The 23,759-nt window shown below is 41.8% G+C and overlaps 1 long non-coding RNA gene across 1 annotated transcript; it reads right to left on the minus strand.

Annotated features, from left to right (window-relative positions):
* Positions 1-714: 714 nt before the first annotated feature.
* On the minus strand, positions 715-23,129 carry LOC135324997 (uncharacterized). The gene is made up of 3 exons (XR_010386230.1): positions 22,996-23,129; positions 21,542-21,664; positions 715-1,027 (listed from the first exon to the last, which is right to left on the minus strand). It is a non-coding gene; the product is annotated as an uncharacterized LOC135324997 (long non-coding RNA).
* Positions 23,130-23,759: the final 630 nt, after the last annotated feature.

Here is a 23,759-nt window from a genome sequence, read left to right on the forward strand (position 1 = left end):
TGCTCTTCTTTCAACAGAAAGAGATGACAGTAGCAGAATACCAAGGCTGGAAATGTTTTGTTTTATACAAGCCTATGAGAAACAGGAGAACTGCTGCACAGGATAAATATATCTGACTTCTTTGTGTGTCTTGATTTCAGTGGCTCTTGTTGAAGAGCTATTTGGCAGTATGGAAGGTTTATTGTGACTGTTTTTGTGAAAGCAAACATAGCCAGGGTAAAAATACCCAAATGTGACTCACAGAAGGAGATATCTTTAAAATCCTATAGTGAAATTGCATATTAATTGGAGTTAGGCACAAAAATCTCTGCACTCACAGTCTTTCAACATGAAACAAAGGTCTAAGCCATGTAAATTCCTTTTGGTTTTGTCATTTGCTTGTGTATCCTGTCAGAGATTAGATGCGCAAAATATTATTTTATAGTACCTTTTTCCCCATCAATTCAATCATAAAATTAATTATAAAATCAATTTATAATGTAGAGAGAAATATTATCCCCATTTTACAGTTAAGGCAACAACATAAACAACAAGCATAGCAATACAGGATTTTTAAGCAACTGATAATCATGCTTTGGCTCCTCTTGCTGCTTTTCTCTACGTGCGGCTTTGAACTCTTCAGAGCAGGTATGTCATCTTCTGTGTATCTTCAAAGCGAAATGCCCCTTTCTGGGGTGTTTGATTAACCAGTGTAATCCAGGCCTCACACTTGCAGCATTCCTGTGAAATGTATTGCTAGGTAAGCAGTTTGAGGAAAGATTCCACATTTTTTGCTTTTTGGTTGAACATTGTCTACAGATGGTGTAAGGATCCCAAGTCTGACTCCAGACTCTGGATACAAAATCATTTCAAGGTTGAGATTCAGTTCTGGTGGTGTCAAAATCTCACAGAGACCCTTGCGAGGGTTTAGCTCCAAACAGTGAGAAGACGGTGGGTTCTTGGGCTCTCCTGAGACTGCTACTGTCTCGGGCCACACTGAAAGCCAGTCCAGGACAAAAAAGCCAGTCCACTTCGACCCAGCTCAGCACTAGGAAGAAAGAAAGGGGAACAGATGCTCTCAAGTGCAATAGCAAGAGTGGGGGATTCTGGTTTAGACCCATGTCAGATAAAAATGCACCAGGACTATGCTGGCCCAATAGCCATCATACAAATTTTGTTGCCTCCTGTTAGATGCCTGCAGTTGTATTTTGACACCTTTAGGTAGACCTTGAATTTCAGATGCACTGTAGACCCAGGGCTCTGGCTTTTCAGAGAGTTTAGGTGCACCTTTTCAATCCTTTGAGCAACCTGCAGCATTTTTATTCGCTCATTTTTTAAAAAAAGTGATTTTAATTGAATATCTGTTGTTCTTTGAGTACTGAAAAGCACAACAGTGTTTAGATAAATTGGCTACAGAATCTATTTCATCATAATGAAAGCATTCACATCTCTGCAGAGGATTATTTCCCTGCTTCTGCAGCGCTTTCCACGTGCATTGGCCTTCCTAGGTTATTTTAATTTATGATTCTTAGTGTAGCTACAGGCGCTCTGCTGCTGGAACAGAGGGTGGTTTTACAGAGCAAACATCTGTGGGGGTTTCCAGATGTAGGAAGAGTATGGAAGTGGGTGTTATCTCTCAATGGGAAGAGAGGAATGTGGCTAGCAGCAGCAAATATTTGGATATAACAAAGCATGCAATTAAAATGTATCTATACTGTGCCCTTTAGAACAAAATAAAAAGAGGAAGGCAAGGTAAAAATTACCAAACACTGAGGCTCTAATTCAGTAAAAGACTGTAGGATTTCACATAACTGATCATATCCACAATCCACCTATTTCTTTGTTCTACCCTTGGCATTTGTCTGCACCAGATGCTTTGCTGTGTGTACTTAGGTCCTACAGAAGTCAATAAAATTGAAGCGTGTGCCTGAAATTAAATGTTTGTTGAGAGTTTGTTTCTTCATTAAATCTCACATGAGGAATGATCCTAAGTGAGAGAGTATGAAAAATCTGCATGAAAGGGAAAATTGGCCATGTTTTTAGTTTCACATGAACATTGTCAACAAAAGCACAAAAAGGGACTTTTCCTTGGAACTTCCCATGTCGACACAGCTGGAATCGTCAGAGGTGGGCAAAGATCTATACATGGGATGGGGATATTGTAGGAACAAGTCCTGAAAGAAAAGAGAATTAAAAATTTGGCCATCTAGGATTAATCAAAAAAATCTGCCTCCCTTTTAATTTCCCTTGACTAACTCAGGTCACAGTTTTGCTGCTGCATCTTAGGCCACGTGGAACATCAGCTGCCAATATCAGCTAGGGACAAGGGAGCCTCCCTCCTGCTCAGCACACAGTGGGTGTCAAAAAGGAGTCTGGCTAAAAGCCTTATAACAAATAATTAAGTTTAATATCTATTTTCTCTCTGGTTTCACTTGATGTGAAACTGCCTGAGAGATGTGTTTATATATTCACAGCACACATGAAAAGAAAATCAAAGCATGGCAGAAATGGATACTTGGGATACAACATATGTGAGGAACTTCTTGAAGCTGGGCTGAGGATCAGACAAACTTATAAAAGTGCAGGGAATGGTCATTATGTAATGAGTCAGCTCAGCAGCTGCTAGGCTCCTCCCTCCCATCTTCAATTTTATTACTGTTGTTCTGAGCTGCGGGCAGGCACTTTGGAGAATTTCTGTCGGCCCTGGATCTCTCTCTCTGCTGGATGAAATCGCGCCTGGGCACTTGGTCCTTCTGTTGCCCTTGTGAAGTCTGACTTGATGTGACATCTTTTGACAGGATGCAGGTGGCAAAATCCAGAGCAAAGTTATGAGCTCTTTGGAGACTTGACCTGCTCACTATCCGATGAAGATATTGCTAAACTAAAACAAAAATGGAAACAGAGTACTAGGTCAACTCTGACTTGACCTGCAAGTTTTAGATTAGGTCCTTTCTTTTGTCTCAGGTGTAGAATTTCCCAGTCCAGCTAATATTAGTTTGGACTAGTGTGTTTTTCAAATGTTTCCTCTCAGGTCCACTTTGGATTGGACATTCATCATAATCCAGCTTCTAGCTGCATTCTCAAGTGCTGAACACATAAATGTACTTCAACCAAAATGAAATCTGCTCATTTTGGATTGCACTTTTCCTCTCCTTGTTATTTCTTTTAAAGGTCATTTTGATGAAACAAAGATCTGAAACGTCAGGCAATAGCTGCCTTTTCTTTTCCTTTTCTTTATTGCTATGGGGAGAAAACTGAGAAGGTATCTCCACTTGATTTTTTTCTGTCTTAACCTCCAAGGATAACCCTAGTCCTTTTTGAAGCAGATGTTCTTCCCTGTGTGTTCTGGTCTGAGCCATAACAGAACTGGTGGTTATGCTCCATGCTATAAAAAAAAGAATTCTATGTATCAGAAGTCTTAAAAAACAAAAGATGATCAGAGAGAGATCTGCTCTGATGTTCCCTCCTTCCTTTGAAAGAAAGTGAACTTTGGCAGGCAGGAATAGACAGGGTTAACCTACTCTACATCAGTAAACTCTTTCTTTCAGAGCCAACCAGAAGGATAAAGCCATGCGTAGGATACATGAAAATCCAGGCCTGGGGTGTATACACTCATTTTTCAATAGTCTGTTGAAGCACATATTCTGGTTAGTGGTGTTGTACCCAGGGGAAGGAATGCCCTTCCAGCGGTGCTGCTGTCTGTGCCCACACGTGCAGTGCCCTCTCCCATAGCCTCTGAGCGCCGTACCACCTTTAGCCTGTCACCTCTTGTAAAGTGCAGAGGTGCTGCTACATCATTTTACCACCTGCTTTGCCAATAACAGTGCTTTCGTTTTCAAACATTTTAGTAAAATTTTGAATGAACCCTCCCAAGGTGGTAGAAGCTGAAACCCCATGTTACAGAGAGAGAAACGACACCATTGAGTATTAAAAATCTTGCTCCAAGTGGCAGGAAAGGACCATCTGAGCCATGGTCACAACTTCAGAACTCCTAGCTCGTAGCTTTGATCTCAGAAAACATCAGTTCTGTCAGTGCAAAGAATCTTACTGTACCATCTTAGCTGTGGGAATACATATTCCCCCATCACATTTCACAGCGTAGATAGTTCATCAGAAACACGGATCTGCTATCCACCACATATATTTTAACTTGCTGCCTCACCCCCAAATATATGTTAGGCTTAGTGGGTTGCTAAATGAAACAGCTCTCTCCCTCTCATACTACAGTGTCTTGCCTCATGTCATGTATATATACAAAACGGTAACAGGAAAGCATTAACTGAGTATATTTGTGTTTTCTTATGAATCAAATCCTGAGTCCTTCTTTTTGAGTGGAAATCTACTGCACTAAGTCAGCATGTGTTTATGCTCGTCCTGAAGGATTACCGCCACCAATCTCATTATTAAGTCTGTTTCTGCTAATGGCTGCATGCGCTGCCTAAATACACAGATAAGAAGGGGCAAGTACGGTAGCAATGACTCCACTGCAGAGCCCCCCTCCCCCAAAAGAAAATACATCTGTGGGACAGTACAACTGACTTTTGCAGCCAGGCAGGAGAAACAGGAAACGTTAGGAAGTGGCTAGACAAACCCAGCAAATACAAGCATGTTCAGAGGTGATTTACAGCAGCAGGTAAAAATTCAAAACATTAAAGACAATGCTAGCATTGCTCACGCCAGAGAACCTTGACTATGCAAGTTTATATGACTGTTTGGTGTGACTGCATGTAAATCTCATCTAAATACTGCAGTGGCACAGTCCTAGGAAAGCCTCACTTCACCTTTCCAAACAGCCCAGCAGAACACAATAGCACCATTTTAATCTGCACCAAGATTAAATCTGAGCACTCCAGATCAGACTTTTCCTTTCATTGAATGTAAACAATCAAATCTCACTCTGAAGTCCTTTCCTGCTTTACTCAGTAACAGGCTCTTACATTTCGCCTTTTTCTTTTATTTAACGAACACTGTCTAATTTAAAAGATGCTTTAAATAAAAATGTACTTCTTATTCAACAGGATGTATCTGAAAATCCATTTTAAACTGGCAATATAGAGCTGGGGGAAATCTGACCCGAGCAAGTCTGAGAAAACGCTTTTTAAGCTTTGGGGTCAGATCATTATCTCCTTTACCCCTGCATAAATCCAGAATACCTCTACTGATTTCTGCAGAGCTGCTCCAGAGAGGCATAGCTGCAAATAAGATAAAAAAGAACATTCTGCTTTTGCAAGACTCTCATCACACATTTCACCCTTGCAGCGGTCAGCTCCAAGTGTCTTGCTCCTGCTCTACCTCCCACTACTTCCAAGTGCCCTTCCTCAAAGAGCTTTTTGCCCACTTGGAAGCTCAGCCGCTCTAAAGACTACCCAGAGCCTTCCCCGTGCCAGGCTCCCTGGCCGCTGCCTCCAGCAGGCACCGACCGGGAGAGCCTCCAGCCCCGCAGGAAGCCGCCGCGCGCAGGGTGGGTCCCCCCGCCTTTCCGACACACCCGGGGGACCACGCAGATACGCACAAACGCCAAAAGGCAGCTTTAACCCTCTGCGGCCAAAACTCGAGGTCAGCGAAAGGCCGCTTGTAATGTGACATCCCATGTGCACCGCTCAACTCTGTCCCTTGGCAAGCATCTTTCTTTGTGCAAAGAGTTTTAGATAGTGTCAGTCATCTAAGAAATGCAGTTCACTTTCTAATCATGTCACAGAGAGGGAGGGGACACAAAAAAAGGAGAAACTGGCAGGGAAGTCAGTCATTCTGGTCTGTAAATGATTAAATCCTGAGTGGTGCTCAAATGTATACATTGAAAAAGCTTCTTTTGCCCTCTCCCTCCTCAGGACTAATTTAGAACATATCAAAGTTTTTGCAAAGGCATTCCTAATACTATTGTGCTGCAAATCCTGTCTGATCCAACCTTCAAATATTTATGTAAACTGCAATATGTCTGGAAAGAAGTCAAAACAAAACAAATATGCTACACAACCTCATTCCCGTATATCCCTCCCTCCTCATTTACATTCATGCTAAACCCTCTCCAACTGGCTCCCAACTGTTAGGTGGTGGTTAATGAGTGATAATCGCAGAGTCTATTTCTTTGAGTGCACTGACGGCTTTAGGTCTTACCAAACAATTTAGTCTAGAGTTTTCAGTATTTGCAAAATGCTTTTGCAACATTTTTTTTTTATCTCTGCAAGTAAGAACAGTAGTTTGGGGGTTTCTTTTTGTTATTATTGAGAGTGTTTAGAAAAAAAATCAGAATTTTTTTAAAAATTCAAGTGTACTGTGGGGTCCAGGGTGCGCTTACATACCATATCCTTCTTAGCTCACAGATGCCAGTAAACTCAGGCTAAATATGTTTAAAATGCAGCTACTTGTAAAACACTTTTGTATCATTGCAAACTGCAGCTGTCTCTGTCTTTGCAAAGGTATGGTTGACATATGCTGCCACTGAGCTTCCCAGAGGAACTGGGACTCTGCGCAGCATGAAGGATGCATGTGAAATGTGCCCTGTTCCCATGTGACTCCTATATGTGACCGTCTGCCCCCGGAGGTGATGAAAGCCTGCAATTGCATTGACTTCAGTGGTTGAGAATGCTCCTGGGCAGGAGGGCTGGGGCCAGCAGGCAGCTCCCCGGCCAGGGGCCAGGCAGGACCGCAGCGCGCTTCTGCTGCATAATGACAAGGAAGCTGGAGAACTTCTCAAGAAGTACCTGAAATCTGAAAATAGATGAGCTTTGATGCTCTCCCTTCTTGTATTTCGTCCCTGGGCATTAAGTATATCATGGGACTAGTGCCTTGTTGCGGGGAGCAGTGTTATTCCTTTCACAAACTGAAACGTTCTGTCCAGCACTTCTGACTCATGCAGGGCATTTTAAAGGATGCTTTTGGCAGTATAGAGCTATTTCAAGCCCTCCAGTTGGAAGGGAGATTGCATCTGCCACTGCTTAGGAAGGTCTGGATGGCCCTGAAATGCAGAGCAGCCTGGGGGAAGCCATAAATTGAGAAAGCACAAAATCCCAAAGCCTCAGAGGCGGCTACATCCTGCTCTACAGCAGCAGGAGGAAAAAAACAGAGCAGAAACCAGAGCCACCTCTGTGACGCTGTAATTATGACAGAGTGCTAGTGGCGACCTTAGAAGTATGAGGGAAAAATGCCTTTCCAAGGGGTTTATTTGTAAGAGTCAGATATGCTCATCTGGTGTTACGGCCATATTTGCAAACAAGAATGAGGTATATTAAATCTGGCATCCATATAGCTTTGGGGCAAGTCTGGGAAATGGAAGCTAATGTCCTCCTGAAAGTGAAGCTGGTCATCAAGAGTAATAGGTAGGACAGGAGCAGCAAGAAAAAGGTGACTTACCCTCATTTTATGTTTTCATACTTGTAAGAGTTTGAATACATGGCATGTATCAGATCCTGGCAGGACTAAATGCAGTGGCACTTAATAGCCCAAGGCCTTTTTTTTTTCTTTCTTTCTCAAAAGCAAAACTCTGGCTATATCCAGTTTTTCCAAGTTCTTGCTCCTGGCACTTTTTATCATTTCCCCACCCTGCTGCCCGAGGGAAAGGAGACTCATGTAATCAGTATCCCTATTTTGGTTTCAAAGGGACTACCAACACAAGCTTCACACCAGTCCTTTCACCGCTGCCTTGTGGTCTTGTGAGTGGGAACCTAACCCAGCAGAGCATCCTGACCCTCAGAAAACATATGCTGGGAAAAGGTGCTGTACCCAAGCTGGTTACATAATGGTAAGTCAGTCGTGCCAAAATGGAGAACGTTTGGTTTCAGATCTAATTTTGTTCCTTCCTGCAACCATCTCCCAGTGAGTGTGGGAGATTTGCCATAGGCTGGAGATCATGTGCATGTTCCAGAAGAGGTTTTCAGAAGGCACAGGCCTTTCTTTTTCTGACTAAAAGAAGTAAGTTGTAGTGTTTGCACACATATGTACATATATGTTTACCATTAAAAGGCATTTACCTCCGTTATGGTTTAAGTGCTGATAGCTATAGAAATAATTCCTCTTAGACAGGGCTGAAACAGGAAGTCCAGGATTCACTTCACTCCTTGCTCTGCGAGGTGCGTGCAGCAGTTTAGGGTATATGGGCATAATTTTAAGCAGAATTTGGCTGCAGAGCTTATGACCATTTTGACCCTCGAGAACTTGACAGTAACCAAACACTTTTTCTGGGTTTTGTGTCAAGCTCTTCTTCCTGTTAAATCCATTTCATTTAAAGTCACTTTCAATTTAAAGACATCTCTGTGTCTGCTAGCTACTCTAAGTCATACTTAAGGTGTGCTTTTACTTCTGGAAGAGTCACACCCCTGGGGCAGGTCTGGCAGAGGGAGTGCAGCCAAAACTGTGGCTCTGTGGGATTCTGCTGTCCCAGGGCTTAATGCTGCTTTTATGCCCGTGGGCAGAAGCCAAAGGTTGGGAGGAGGGGAAAGATGCTGGTGTCCATCCCTCTCTGGTCATTTGCCTGTACTGCCTGCCTCTGTCTTAGGGAGACTCCCATGTTGTCCCCCGCTACAGATGCTTTTGCCAGGGATATCTCAGTGGCTGATGATTCCTGCTTGGAGAGGATGGTGTGGACAATCAGCTGCTTCAGAGTGAGTCCCACAGTGAGGACTGAGTTTTTGAGGAACTGAGATCCTTTCTCCCGTACCAGGCTCCTTGGCCAGGTAACACACCTTCCTCCTCCTCTTTCAAAAGTAGTTTCTGTCTGCTTGGAGTGCCCTTTCCAGACACTCACATTCCCAGTTCTTCCATGTGTTTTCCTCCACCCTAGTTGGTTCCAACAGTCTGACGTGGGAAGTCTTCCTGGGAAAAAGGATCTTGTGACTTTCAGAAGACCCATATTTGCTTGGCAGAGCTTCAGTAAAGTCTAAATTCCATTAGTCAGCAAAAATCTATTGTACCAGTATACAGAGGAAAAACTAGCTCTCCTTTCTAATGCCAAATGATTTGTGTTTTGTATCTATTTGTATTTGTTTGTTTAAGCCTTTCCACTGTGAAGAAGGCACACCATTGATTTTCCTTTCTGAATTTGAAACTCCACCTGCAGAAATGAACAAACCCAGCCTGTTTCCTACCGAGTTTTGAGGCCTACAGGGGAAACAGGTCAGAGCTGCTGACTTTTATGGTCATTGCTCAACACTGGAAGTATGAGTAGTGACAATAAATCCTACAAAAGCTAGACTTTTTTCAGTTTTGTAAAAGTTGTTGCACTTGTCCGTATTATAATCCAATGAAGAGCGTCAGACTGTCCCAGTGCAACCGGTTGCAGACAGCTCATTCCAGAGTGGGTATCAAACTAACCAACTTCTGCCCCAGCTACTGAAACTCTCAATAAGTACATGCTTTACTCTTCTCTCCCCTAGTGCTTCTGAGAAGATACAGAACACAGAGATTCTCCAGAGACTGCATTGTGAGGGAACACCTTTAATCTCGCACGCAAAACAAGGGTTTAAGTTAGGAGGTATTTTTGTTAACTACTAGATCCCCCCCTGAAAACTTTCTCTGCACAGACTGCTCACCTGTGAAACTTCACCACATGGAAGACGAACAGTATCAAGCTTTAAACTCCCGTCTTTAATGTCAATACTTTTCTTCAAATAGACTTATTCTGATATTTCTCTAAGATAATATAGTATAAAAAAACAGCAGATAGTCTCAGTGGAAGCTAGTCAGGTGTAATGGACTATGGTTGGACTATGGATTTGTCTAGAGAAAACTTCTGCACCCTGACTATGATTAGGCAGAATTAAGCAGGAAAACGAAGGAGAAGGAAATTGTTATATTAAATATGTGTCAGTTATTTGCCAAAATAGGACCCAGACTGGGAATCTGTATCTGGGTGAGGTAAAGAAATATGTCTCCATTATTTCTTCCACATATGATTATTAAATCATGTCTTTTTTAGACATCTAACTTTATAATCCCTCTCTTTTGGCACTAAAGCTGCATTACTGAAGTGGGAGCAGGCAAATTTTAAAATAACAGCTCATAACTTTAATTCTCTTATAAATTTAGAGAGTTTTGTTGCCAGGTGTGTCTTCTCAGTTTTTCAAAGCTCTGGAATTATTCTGATATTTATCAGCTGACTTAACAGGAATCCTTTAGTGGGAGACTAGGCAGCTGGGAAGCTAGTTAATGAAATGCAAAATCTAATTCTTTACTCTGTTGCATCTATATTGCCTTGATATAACTTAATCATCTGCAGCAAGGTCTCTTTTACCAAAAAGAGTATTTAGAAGCAACAGAGAGGTCATAGGTAATGTATCTAGTCAAATAATTGCATTCTATCTTTGAAATGGTAGAATTTAAAGCATCCATAAGATCTAATGGTTTGGGACTGATTCATGCCTGTAAAAAAGGGATCATAGTCAAAAGTCCAACCCATCTTCTTTGAAGAGTGATCCACTTTTGCAAAGCAAAAAGTGACACACTTTTTAAAATTAAAATAACATAACACTTAGCTGTCATGTGCAGCCCACTCTGTAATAACCTGAATAGAATCCAGTCACTTTTGTTAAGTAGGTCATTTGCAGGTCATAGGACCTGAAAAACTAAAAGCTATTCTATTCTAACCAAAGCAAAATCTTTTTTTCTTTGCAAAAGTCTAGCACACTTAATTCAAAGAAGTACAATAGACAGCAGAAAGATTAAAAGAACAAAACTTGCTCTCAGCTAGTGGTGTCAAATATTGATAACTCCCTTAATGTTCTTGATGGCACTCCCTGCACAGCTTCTGTGATTGACACAGTCTGCATCCTGTCCAAGAAAGATTATTTTCCTTCTCTAGTGGAAGATGCAAAGGTGCTAAGCCATTGTAATGGGAAGCAAAATCTATCAACAGCCAAGAGGTACTTATACTGCTTTCAGTTCATTTCATACAGTCAGAGCATGGTTGGGGTTGGAAGAATCCTCTGGAGACCATCTAGTCCAACCCTCCTGCTCAAAGCAGAGTCAACTCAGGATCTCGTCCAGTCAGGTTTTAAATATTTCCAAGAATGGAGACTCTACAACTGCTCTGGGCAATCTCTCCCAGGGTTTGATCACCCTTACAGCACGAAAGATTTATCTTCTGCTTAAATGGAATTTCCCGTATTTCAGTTTGTGCCCATTACCTCTTGTCCTTTCACTGGATACCACTAAGAAAAGTCTGGCTCCATTTTCTTTACTCCCCCTCCCTCAGAGGATTGATACACAGTGATAAGATCCCCCCCGAGCCATCTCTTCTCCATGCTAAATAATCCCAGCTCTTTCAGCATCTCCTCATGTGGAATATGTTCCTGTCCCTGAATCATCTTTGTGGCCTTTTGCTGGACTCATTCCAATAAATCCATGTTTATCTTGTACTGGGGAGCCCAGAACTGGATGCAGCACTGATGTGAGCTCACCAGTGCTGAATAGAGGGGAAAGATCACCTCCCTTGACCTGCTGGCAAGGTTGCTCCTAATGCAACCCAGGAGGCCATCGGCCTTTGCCTCAAGGGCACATCGCTGGCTCACAGTCAACTTGTTTTCCACCACAACCCCCAGGTCCTTCTCCGCAAAGCTACTTTCCAGGTGGTTGGCTCCCAGCCCATACTGGTGCATGGGGTTGTTCTCCCCCAGGTGCAGGACTTGGCACTTCCCACTCAGTCACATCATCCAGGTCATTAATGAAGATGTTAAACAGCATTGGCCCTTGTATCTACTGCTGGAGTAGTCCACTAGTGACTGGCCTCCAGCTGGACTTTGTGCTGACACACACAACCCTCTGAGTCCAGCAGTTCAGCCAGTTCTCAATCTACCTCACTATCCACTTATCTAGTCTGTACTTAATCACTTTGTCTATGAGAATGTTATGGGACACAATGATGAAAGCTTTACTGAAGTTGAGATATATAATACCCACTGCTCTCTCCTTGTTTACCAAGCCAGCCATCTCATCATAGAAGGCTATCAGATTGGTTAAGCATGATTTCCCCTTCATCAATCCATAGTGACTGCTTCCAGTCAGCCTCTTGTCCTAAACATGTATGGAAATGGTTTCCAGGATTATTTGCTCCATCATCTTCCCAGTGGTCTCAGGGGTCTTAGATTCCTGAATCCACTCTTGCCAGTAAAGACCAAGGCAAAGAACGCATTGAGTACCTCAGCCTTTTCGGTGCCCTTTGTCACCAGGGCCCCTGAACCATTCAGCAGATGGCCCTCGTTTTCCCTAGTCTTCTTTTTGCTGCTGATGTACCTGTAGAAGCCCTTCTTGTTGCCCTTCATATCCCTCACCAGAGTCACCGTGAGATGGGCTTTGGCTTTCCTAACCCTGTCCCTGCATGCTCAGATGGTGCCTCTACATTCCCGCAGGTCCATTTCCAAAGCTGCTCCTAATCCTTCATCACAAGCAATCCTCTGGGATGTGGTATAGTCCCAGAAGCACCAGAAGTGAAACTTGCTAACTGCTTTTGTTGCATTTTTTAGCATAGGAATTGGACAGCAGAAGCGGGGCCTGGATTCATTCTGCTGAAGCCTGTGAAAAAGAGCCTGTCTTGGCCTGCATTTCTAATAGGGCAACACATCATCCAAACATCAAAGGGAAGAGGAGAGGAGCACATGCAGGTGACTTTTCATTAAAACTCTCCCTTGTTTTTCACTTGGCTCAGGCAGGCTATTCATTAGGTGCTCCTGGCCCTCTGATCACTTGGATGCAATCCATTCTTGCATTCATAACATTTTGCCTACTTTGGCATAGGAGTTATAGGTAGCAAGACTGGCTAGAAAACAGGAATTCAATTTCATGGAAGATTTCAAGGTTTCTTCCGTTAGTTTTTCATTCTGTTTTGGGACAAAACTGAGACTTCATAGATTCAAGACTCAAACTGGCTTTAAAACAGTATTTTCCCTTCAAATACAATGCTTTGTGATTTTTCCTTCTCTCTGCTACTCTGTGAAAAGAAAACAGGAGAAACATAAGAGAGTTGAGTGAGGTGACCAGTTTGCTTCCTGTGTATTTCTGCACCCTCCTTACTTGGAAATCTGCTTTACTCCTTCACATATGTTCATATCTTATTCACAGGAAGGTAATTTTTTAAAAATTTTCCTGAACTCTTTCCTTTTCTGCACTTTTTTTGATGAAGTGCTCCAACGTTTAAAAGGTGAAGCCACCAATACACTTCAGACACCTGTAACATATATCTTATTTGTACTACCTTCTTAATATTGCCTTATTTCTTGGGCAGGTACTGCACACTGACCTTGTGGCTTCACTGATCTGACCATGATAAGAAGTAAAACTCTTTCATAGGAAAAGATGTAGGAAATAATGGTAGAGTTCCAAGCTTTATCTGCTGCATAAGCTCCCTCCACCTATTTGAAGTGTGGCAATAGTATACCATTTGGAGCAGACTATATAGCAGTTCAAATGTGATCATCATGCTGTTCTAAAATGGCCCTGGGCTACTTCCCTCTCAAAGTCTCATCTATCTCTCCAACTTGTACTTCTCCCTCCAGTTTATCGGTCAGATAAGATGAAAGAGATTACATTATCCAGACCTCTGCTCCTTCTAGATCCCCATGTGAGATGTCAACCACAGAAGAATATGAAGATATTCACAATGAGATCAATTCCTGTATATGTTTTAATCAAATTAGTAAATGGTGCTGACATTTAAATAATTGTTGTTAGGATCTTGCTTTAAACCTCTTCTGAGATGAACAAAGCAGTTCACTCCTTTCTGCGTTGCTACTTCTGGTTACGTGCAGGTTCAGAATGACAACCTCCTGTTGATTTAACCTTAGCATTTTGAACACTCTTTTTGGAACTGGATTTATTATGATTTAATGGTTGTTTCTCTGCTCACTGCTTCCTCTCACAGAGAATCTTAAGTTCCAGAGTACAAGACCCAAGCTTGCTTTAGCCACCATGGGCACCATAGTCAGTAGAAAGTAATGGACATTTCTTGTGTGTGATTCTTCAAGCATATTTCAGATGTCCACTTCAAGATGAGATGAATCACACCCTGGATGTGCTTTCTCCATTATTTACAATGGAAGCCTAGAGTAGATTAGCTCAAAGGCTGACCTCTGCACAGCTGCCCAATGTTTGATGAGATGAGTCCTCTTCCAAGGGACAGCCCAACTCAGTCTTTATACCCTGGAAGCTTTAACTATCAGTCATAAAAAAATGCCAAGGGACAAAATTTTGGGACAAAGGGACAAATTTTGCATATCTTGCAAAATTGATGAAAGAATTGGTTGAACAGTATCAATGTAACTGGTTTGATCCCTTTCAGACTCTTTTACTTGTCAAATACCCCTAGCAGAAACATGCGCTTAATGATCTCCAAGACACGTCTCATCTAATTTTGAAATGTAATTCATCAGACAGCAAGCTTCAGCGGGAGATCTGTGGGTGTGGGAAGTCTGTGTGAAACTTAGATGACATTAAAACAATTGACTTTTGTCTTGTAGCAGCAAAATCATTATTTTCCACTAGTCATCAACTAATTAATCCCCATATTTCTTGTTTCCACTTCTGATTTGGAGGAATGTACAACAGCGGATGAATCATTATGAACTTATGAACATTTGAAGCTCTGGTTTTGTATATATGAAACCTAATAATTTCTTAATGGATCTAAATTTAGTTACAGAAGCTAAATTGTACCACCCACATTAGAAAACTCTGTAAAGTAAAAACTGCACCTTAACAAGAGCAGTAGTGCATGGAGATTAAAGCAGGCAGAAAGGGCAGAGGAAAATTCAGAAGACTGCGAATGAATGCAACCACAAAGTCATCTTCTGGACTTCATAAGAAAATAATCTATTTTAACTTCTTGTTCTGTCCTCTGAACAGGTGGAATTTTGAGAGGTGAATGGATTCCTTGCCAGTACAGGACACAACTACATCAGCTTAGGGCATGTAATAACGCTTCCCACCAAATAAAGAGGGCAAAGGTGGCAGTCTTGGACACATCAAGTCCGAGCACACGTGTGCTTTCACAATGCCAGATAAAACAGCTGTATCCAACAGCTAATCTGCTCCAAGCAGCTACATCCTCTCTGTTTCCTAAGAACACTGTCTCTGGTTCTGGGATGTCTGTCTTCACCCAGAATATGCAAAGCAAGTAGGCCTGGTAGAGGACCTCAGGTCATCTGGTCCATGTGCCCGGCCCTATGTAGGGCACAGCAACACTTTATTCTTTCCCCTGAGAATTGTTCTTATCTGAGCTCAAACTGCTGGTTTGGAGTATCACACGCTACATTTGCATCAAAGCTCAGCCAGCATTGGCAGCTATACCCTTCATATCCATCTCTATTTCTCTGGGTTTAAGAACCCCCAGCAGGACTCAGGGCTGTAACTTACACAACCAAATGAGTAACATAAAACAGCCCCATATTCAAGGAGCTCACAGTCCAAGACCAAGAAAACATGTGCCAGGTGAGCCAACAATTTGATAAGTAAACATGGAAAAGTCGTATTTGCATGTTGCTTTCAGGTGGTACCTGCTTACCTCACATATTAATATCAGAATATAACAGAATACACAAGAGTTCTGTGTGCAGGCTCATTCAGAAAGAAATGGCAGTCCATCTCAAATATGTAGAAGGTTATTGACAGTGATATAACATTATGCATTTCTGAAATGTTTTATGGAGGAGGTGACCTTTCCTTTTCAAGAAAGGGGGAAGAAGAAGGTAGCTGAATTTTCTGGTAACTTTTTCACCAAGAAAAGGGACTATCCCATACTTGATAGTAAGTCAGAGTCTCCAGAATTACAGCAAAATAAGGTCTTTAGTGTAATAGGGCTAAAGCCATCTGCCTGTACACTTAATTTTTATGTTAGTGCATGGTCTTTTTTCTTATTTAGTCAGAGTCTTCCTAGTGGAGGATCAAAGTGCTGTTTGCATCTTGTTTGTAATGAGGAAGGAAGCACTTTTCAGCAGAGAAGACAAGTAACCAGCATCCCAGTTCCCACACTGGCAGGGCCTCTGTTCACTGCCATAGTACAAATGTATAATCACTACAACTTTCTCTCTGGTCACAGTAGAAATTGCCACAGACATTGGTTCCTTCTGAAAAAATAGTATTTAATCTGGGTCAAAGTAGGCAACCTTTTCCCTTCCTGTCCCTTTGCTCTGTGCAGCACCATATATGTAGCATTGTAGTAAAAAATAGCTCACATATTGTGCCTTTTTCATATCAATAGGTTCATTCTTGGTATAATATGAAATGATAGGCAGTACTTTTCTGCCCTGTTTTGACATCCTTCAGACAGTATTGTAAAGCATGAGTCCAAAAGCTGACTGCAGACAATGACATGGTCTTGCTTGGAGAACAATAATCCCCTCCAAATATACTGTTTGGTGTATATCACTGCTCTTATAACAAGGAATTTATAAACAGAGCTTGGAAAATGGCTAGGCCAGTGCATTAGCTGGGATCCAACAAGAGAGCTTCAGTGAGGTCTGGGACTCTGCAATTCTTTCATAGCTGAGAGGGCAGCATTACTGGAAACATCTTCAGTTTATATCCCTGTAAACAACTTTCTGAGCTAAGGATAAACAAATCAGGAACCATGCTCTCCTCCACGTCTCTGTGGCCAATATGGGCCCATTTCAGCTTGTATAGAGCATTGATGAAATAGGGGCTGCAAAAGCATTTCCATGAAAGTCAGTGATTGCCTAATCCCTCACTAGTGTACTGTTCAGAAGTTACACTAATTTGGGGTTTTCTTTTATTTGCGAATGTTGCAGCAATTTTTTATTTTTTACATTTGGTCTCCAGTCCATTCTAATTCCAGTGACTTGTATTATGGGGAAAATAAATTATGTTACACTCAGAAATGTTGGTCTTCTTGATTCAAAGATACAAGGAGAAGTACAGCTTACGCCTGCTCAGTGTGATATGCGTTGGATGCAAACTAGCAAGTGCTGAGGTGTTTACTGGATCAGGACTGAATGACTACAGCCACAGTGGGAGCAGGCTGGTGCAGGAGCAGAGTGGGTATTGACTCACATGACCAGGTGGGAGCACAGAAGCAGGGGATGCTGGAAAAGGGAAGAAGGGAAGGGGGATGGGATCTCTTCAGGTTTCCCTCAGCTTCATGTTCTCATTAAATCTGCATTGGTGCTGGACCAAGACTGATGAGATGAGCATTTTATTGCATGAGAGGCTAAGGGTGCAGACATTAGCCATGCTGATGCTGCAAAGTTGGGATTTGGTTTGCACACTTTCCATAAGCAATGCTTGCTGAAATATACTGTGAAACCATCTAGAGACTTTGTGCATATCCTGCATGATATTCAGGGCACTGAGCATTTGTTTCTGGAAGTTTTAGTCAAAGCTCTGTAGAAGCGTGTCCTTACCTCACTTGTGGAGCTAGGAGCAGTGCTGCAGGGACTGTACAGGAGATGCTAACTACAGAATAAGGGGTCTCAAGAAATTTATAAAGCTACAAAAGTCAAGCCGTGAGGATGTGACATCAACCTCTCTCATTTTCCCCCCACATCTTTAATTATTTATAACAAAGAAGTGCCAAAGGGGAAAACAGATCTGTTCTGAAAAAGGAAGCAATGAAGTGAATCTGGCAAAATAATTAAAAAAAAAGTCTGGAAAACAAAAAAGGATTTGGAGATGGAAGCTAAGTAAACACAAAAATGATCTGAAATACTGAAAGGTTTCCATTTAAACTCTGTTCAATTAAAAATAAGTCATCTTTTTTCAACCTGTAAACGATTCTCTCCATGAAATGTCTAAAGAAGGTCCCACCCAATTATTAAGAGACTGCATATGAGCAAATAAAACGTTTGCACAGCTAACACAACATCCTGCTTGCCAAGATCATCTTGCTCTAATTCTCTTGTCAGCAAAGCCACTTTATAGAAGAACTATTAACTCACAATTTGTTTACTTGATTTTTTTTCCTTCCTAGCAATTTTATCACTTTGATATTCTTTGGGCTTTTTTCCAGTTCCAAAGCATTAAGAAATTCAGTTGAGAACATAATAAACTAAAACAAATCAATGCATGTGAATGGCCACAAATGTCACATTGCTTATCTTGCTCTGTGAAACACTAAGCAGCTGCTGGCTTTTAACGAGGAGGAAAAACAAAGCTCTGTTAGTATTCCTGTGCACACTTTGTTATTTCACTTAGCAGCTGATTTTGGAAGAAGAAAGAAACAGAACTGATCTGATGTCTTTCCTCTCAAGATCAACCCACATCCTTCCTAGGGCAGGAAGAGCAGGTGAATAGGACACGGGACATTTGCCACTTCTATGGCTTCAATTATCTAGTTTATTCCACGGCTTCCCTGAGAACACCAGTAACAGACTCTAACAACATAATTAGTTCAGCAGAGAAGTGAAGACGAGAGAATCTGCTGAGGCATTTTGGCATAATCACACTGAGCATTGAAAAATCCCTTCTGCAAAGGACTGTTTTCCCTGGTCTGCAAGTAAATCTGTAGGGAGCAGTTGTCTCCTCAGTTGTGTGGATTGTCCTTGCATGGAGAAGGGCAAGTTGCATCTGGCTTGGTAAAAGAAACGCAAGATAGGCGGAAAGGGGGGCAGACTGGGGGGACACGGAGAGCACTGGCAGAGCGGGGTTAGCACAGTCCGAAAAGGCAGGCAGCGCAGCGAGTGCTGGGACTGTGAGGGGTGCACACCGAAAGGGCACATCAGTGGAAAGGTCTTTATGTCTGCCTGACATTGGTGCCCTCCACCTGCCCCCCTGCTCTGGAACTCACTCAGAGGCTGTGTGATGGGGTTGGGGGTTCGGGGGGAAGTTACCTTTTCGACCTTGCAGTCCATTGCCAAATCACCTGAGGTGATCACCTTCCTACCTACCACGAGCGATCCTGGACCGAACGTCCTGTTTATCAGCAGAGGCAGGGTGAGGTCATGAGGACCTGGGAACCTGCCCCTGCCCCCCAAAATGAGAACTATGGTGCAAGCTGTTTTAGGCATTTTATAGCCTCACCCTCTAGATGCACCTAGTTATGAGTGGGAGGAAGTACCCAGGATTTCCATAAAAGGTTGCTGTAGGTATCCTTCCGCATGATAAGGTAAGGTAGGGATCTGTAAACCACAGATAAGGAGTTGTTAAGCCATAGACAAACACTTTAGAAGTGAAGCTCAGTCATCTGTTCATAGGCATATTTTGGAAGTTTCAATGAGAAAGGAAGGATGTAGGTGATAACTGTAAGTGCACACATGAACTCTGCAGCCTTCTGCCACCAATAGCTAAATCCCAGATAATGGAAGTAATGTGGTTAATCGTGTAGCACGAAAGCAAGGGGTACAGGAAACTTGGACTCTCTAGGCTCTATTCCTGCTTCTACCATTGATCTAGCCCACTCACTTTAGCTCTTTACACCTGGACAGACATGTGTTCTGCTGTGTTCTCTGAGATCAACTAATGAAAAGCTTTGTATGAGATCTAGATATGATTATTAAAAGGTACACTGATGCTTGCATATGGACATTAATATGCTGTCATTGGAGTGCTGTGGATATGGCATTTATGATCCTAATGAGCAACTGTATCCCCCTGCCAGGTGCATCTTTTTGAACTTGCACTTCAAGAGGGACATTCAACATGAGGTATTGCAGATCTTAACCACTGCTGCCCAGCTTTCACTTCACTGCCAATATTCAAATACCCGCTGTGGGCTGCCACCACCCTATCAGCCATGGTAATGATCTTCCTCCACTACCTTTGGAGTGGTTACAATTGTAAATGCCACTGAGTGTCGGAGGGAGTTTCCTCAGACGTTTCCAGCTGATGTCAGGAAGGTGCGTGCACAGTCACAGCACTGGCTTGAGCTCGTGGCAGATGCAGCTCACCAGCAGCGCCTACAACTCTGCGCCCACGACGGGGAGTGCACTGTGCTGCCTGCTCCACGAGAGCTGTGCATGTAGGACTAGCTCGTGAATTTGCCCCAGATAAGCACCTAAGTTCAGATGGTTCAGCATGACCTATATTAGCCAGAGAACATAGGTTTTTACCTCTGAACAGTTTTCAGTAGGTACCTGTTCCTCCAATCCCTTTTGTTCAGCAAGCAACAGCAGAGTTGTAATAGCGTGATATTAAAAGACTGACTATCCTTTGGGCTCAGCGCACTCAGCTTTCACAGAAACTACTTTCTGGAGGGTGTCCCAGAGTCAGGAAGCTCATGTTTACTTTCGTATCAAATAACAGTTATGAATATGGCACAGCGGATACATTTAAATTTATAGGAGATCAGAAGTTTCCATGGTGTGATCCTGTTAATTTGCCCCATAGGCAGAAGTTGGTAGCGTCAGCTTTTGCCACTTCAAAACCTTACCAGGACAAAGATGTAAGTGTTTATTTTGGGTATTTCCCAAAATACAAAAATAGTAGTAATAAAAACAGAGAAAGCATATGGTGGGCCTGTGTCTGGGGATGCAACTGAGGCTGAGCAGTATGTATATATTTCATTTTTCTTTCAGAGGGAAATATGTTTATTCTTTGACTTTGTAAGAAAAACAGTGGTTTCTTGTTTTGAGCCAGAGGTCAGATAATTGCTGTGTTGTAATAATATATGCATTGTCTTATATCTGATAAAAGCAAGATCCTAGGCAACATAAGGTTTCAAAGGCAGTTAACTATTAATTCTTTTGCTTTAAAGTGCTTGGGGTTTGCAAATAGCTAAGAAGTAACTACACTGCTGGCACTGAGAATCTTACCTGTCTTTGAAATTGTTTGTATTTGAATAAGTTAGAAATAAATTCTGATGTACTAAAGAGATTTTAATGGCGTGCATTTGAGATGGTCATGAAAGGAGAAAGGGGACACCAATTACACTACAGCACTGAAGTTTTAAAGGTTAATTACTTTCCCCATCCCCCATCAGATGGGTTTAGAACAAGATATTGTTCAGATATAATGAAAGAGGGAGGTAGTGGAATTTGAACAAAAGCAGGATGGCATTTGCTTGCAACTGGTCTCGGTTCATATGCTTCTGCAACAGCTACGTAAGATGAAGAAAGACATGCAGAGATGGTGTCAACTGAGAGTTTGTTTTGCCTGACACACACTGGAAAAATTGTTCAATACTGGTTCATCTCAGCAAAGCTATTACCCTTTGAATGCTGGAAAGGTCAGCTGGGGTTATCTGCTGCATAAGTACTGGCTGCGCAAATTCCTGGGAGTAAGCTTAGCTCTTGTATTATGCCTTCGGAAACTGATTTTTAGATCTTTGTTTATGAATCTGTATGCTATGATTCAGTCCTGGTCTCTGTCCCCCTTTCAGATGGACTGTAAACAACTTTACAGATGGGCATACATCCCACTGTTGATCAAGAGCTCTAGATGAATATCCTTTTGTGTTACTCCAATAGAAGAGGTATGTTGTGCAACTTCTCTTCATGTAGAGCAGGAGATAGGAAATTAAAGCTGTGTGTGGATCAAGCTCATAACAGTGACTGGAATCCAAAAGGAAATCAGCATATTCTGCTTATTCTCCTCTGTCTCTGGCTATTCTGGATATTTCTGGAGGGCTTTGGATGAGAAAGATATACAAAGAATATTAAATAGCTTCAGAGAGAAATCTAGGTCCACTTACCTGAGCACCAGGCTGAAACAAAGGGACATTTCCAGCCAGCATAGCCTACATCTGACGGGGTCTTCTCTCGTGGATTGGTCTAGTCATTTAAATCATGCTTGCGTTTCCTCATTAGAAAAATGACTGCAAAAATAATGATATATCCCTCTCATTATTTCATACTGTGTGGGACACTTCCTTAATACTAAAAGTACCCTGTTTATGGCATTGTTAGCCATAATAGTGCTTGTGCAAGGTACAGTGAGATAGTATGCCTGGCAGCTAGAGTCCAAGTAATGAGTTTTAATCATTTCTATCTGACAAAATGCTTCTGATCTAGATTTCACTGGTGGCCAAATTTTGCAAATAAATGATTGTTAAATTCATCCAGTTCACATAGGTAAAGTGCCCAAGATCTCCTTCTCATTGCATTTAACTGCAGACTACATTAGTGATTACTAATATGCATTGCTCCTTAATGTGCAGTAATTCGTTCAGTTTAATTGTTATAGGACTGGCTTTAGTACTTTGATAGTTTTCAGATGTGTAAGAAGCCAGAGAGAGAAAGTACAGACCATTAAGAATGGTGTATTATTGATTGCTCCAGATAAAACAAAAAAAGTTGTTTAATCACTGCATAACGAAGTCTTAGTTGGTTTATTCTGAGCCTTAAATGCTGTTAAATGGGTGTAGTTAATAACTCTTGAGCTTTTTTGAGAGCAAGGGGTTCCTTGACTAGCATATCTACCATGACACCCTGTCATTCTCCTTCTTGGGTGAGAACTGAGCAATATTGAGGAAGAAATTAGTTAGAATGCAAACATGAATGTTTCTTTTTAATTAGAATTTGGTCTTTCCAGCAGTATTAATTTTACTAGGCTTTAGCTTAATAATAGTTTCCAAGGACCTTAGATGATTATTGAAAGTCAGCTACTTTGAGAAAGTTTAGTCTTTCACTTTCAGGCCAAATATGAACTGCTGGCAAATCTTCATAACAGATTAGTAATTCTCTAAATCCTTTGTAAATGGGATTAATTATTTCATCTCATTTGCAAGTGTTGCAGATCTGGGCAGATATTACTCACTAGAGGTCTTTTATTATTTCGTATTCTTACTACCAAAGTGTTTCTGTGTTTCTAGTACTACTCTGACAACAGCAGGTCTCCATTTTCCTGTCATTACTCTAACAAATAAATCAAAGCCATGGGACTCCTGAGCAACCATTTTCATCTCCTGACTATGAAACTCTTCCAGACCTCTGCCTCCCTTTGGCTCATCTGTATGTGTCTTGTGATGCCTGTGTGAAGACTTTGGTCTGAGGTTTGCAAGGCCAGGGAAGTTGGCTGTCCCTAACAAGTTTCTGCACATTTTGTGGTAGACAAGCATCTATTTCCTGAAACTATGATCTTGGTTGAAATCACTGTTGTCAGATACAGGAGCCATATACAGGAGATAGATATAAATGGATACTCAACTGTAAGAATTTTAGTCTTTTAGAGTCAGTTTGAGACATGTGAAAGGGCAGCGTGATGACGATTTTGCTTTATTGTCCCTTGTTTTTCTGCATGAGGCCTTTCAGTGTCCAGTTCTGATATTGCAGTCTTCCACCGCATGATGTGATGAAGCTGCAAAAGCAAATAAACAGAAGGATCTGGAAATATTTATTATAAAATATCAGCAAACATGCATATAGCAGCAGCATGCCTTGTCTCACGTGACGCTAAAGGCCTTTTGACATGGAGCAATTGTCTTCTAACACATATTGGTCAATCAAGCTGTTGTTCAGCTGAAAAGCTGTTTCTGGGGAAAATATGCTTGGATGAACTGTTGTTAATCAACACTGAAAATGAAAGAGGAATTCTGGAGCTGTATGCTTACGTTAGTTCAAGGTGAGCAGTAAGTCTATGGTATCTATAAGCATAGTCTATGCTCTCTATAATCCAGTCTCTGAGATAATTCCCTATACTCCATTATTTGTGATCTGTACTACAGCATCATCCTGAACATCCACCCTTTAATTATTTGGAAGTGTTTTAAATTCCAGTAAGAATTCATAATTGTGCAGCTCCTGATATTTGATTTGATGCTCTTAACGTCTGCGGCATTGAAATAACAAGAGTGAACAGCAATCTGCTAATAAATTATACTTAAAGAGAGGTAAATTGGGCTTAAACCTCTATTACTTGTCAGCTAAAATCAAAGCCATGCTTCTCATCAGACTCTTGTGCCATTGCAGAGT

The sequence above is a fragment of the Dromaius novaehollandiae genome, chromosome Z, assembly GCF_036370855.1.
Source record: "Dromaius novaehollandiae isolate bDroNov1 chromosome Z, bDroNov1.hap1, whole genome shotgun sequence".
NCBI classification, from domain to species: domain Eukaryota; kingdom Metazoa; phylum Chordata; class Aves; order Casuariiformes; family Dromaiidae; genus Dromaius; species Dromaius novaehollandiae.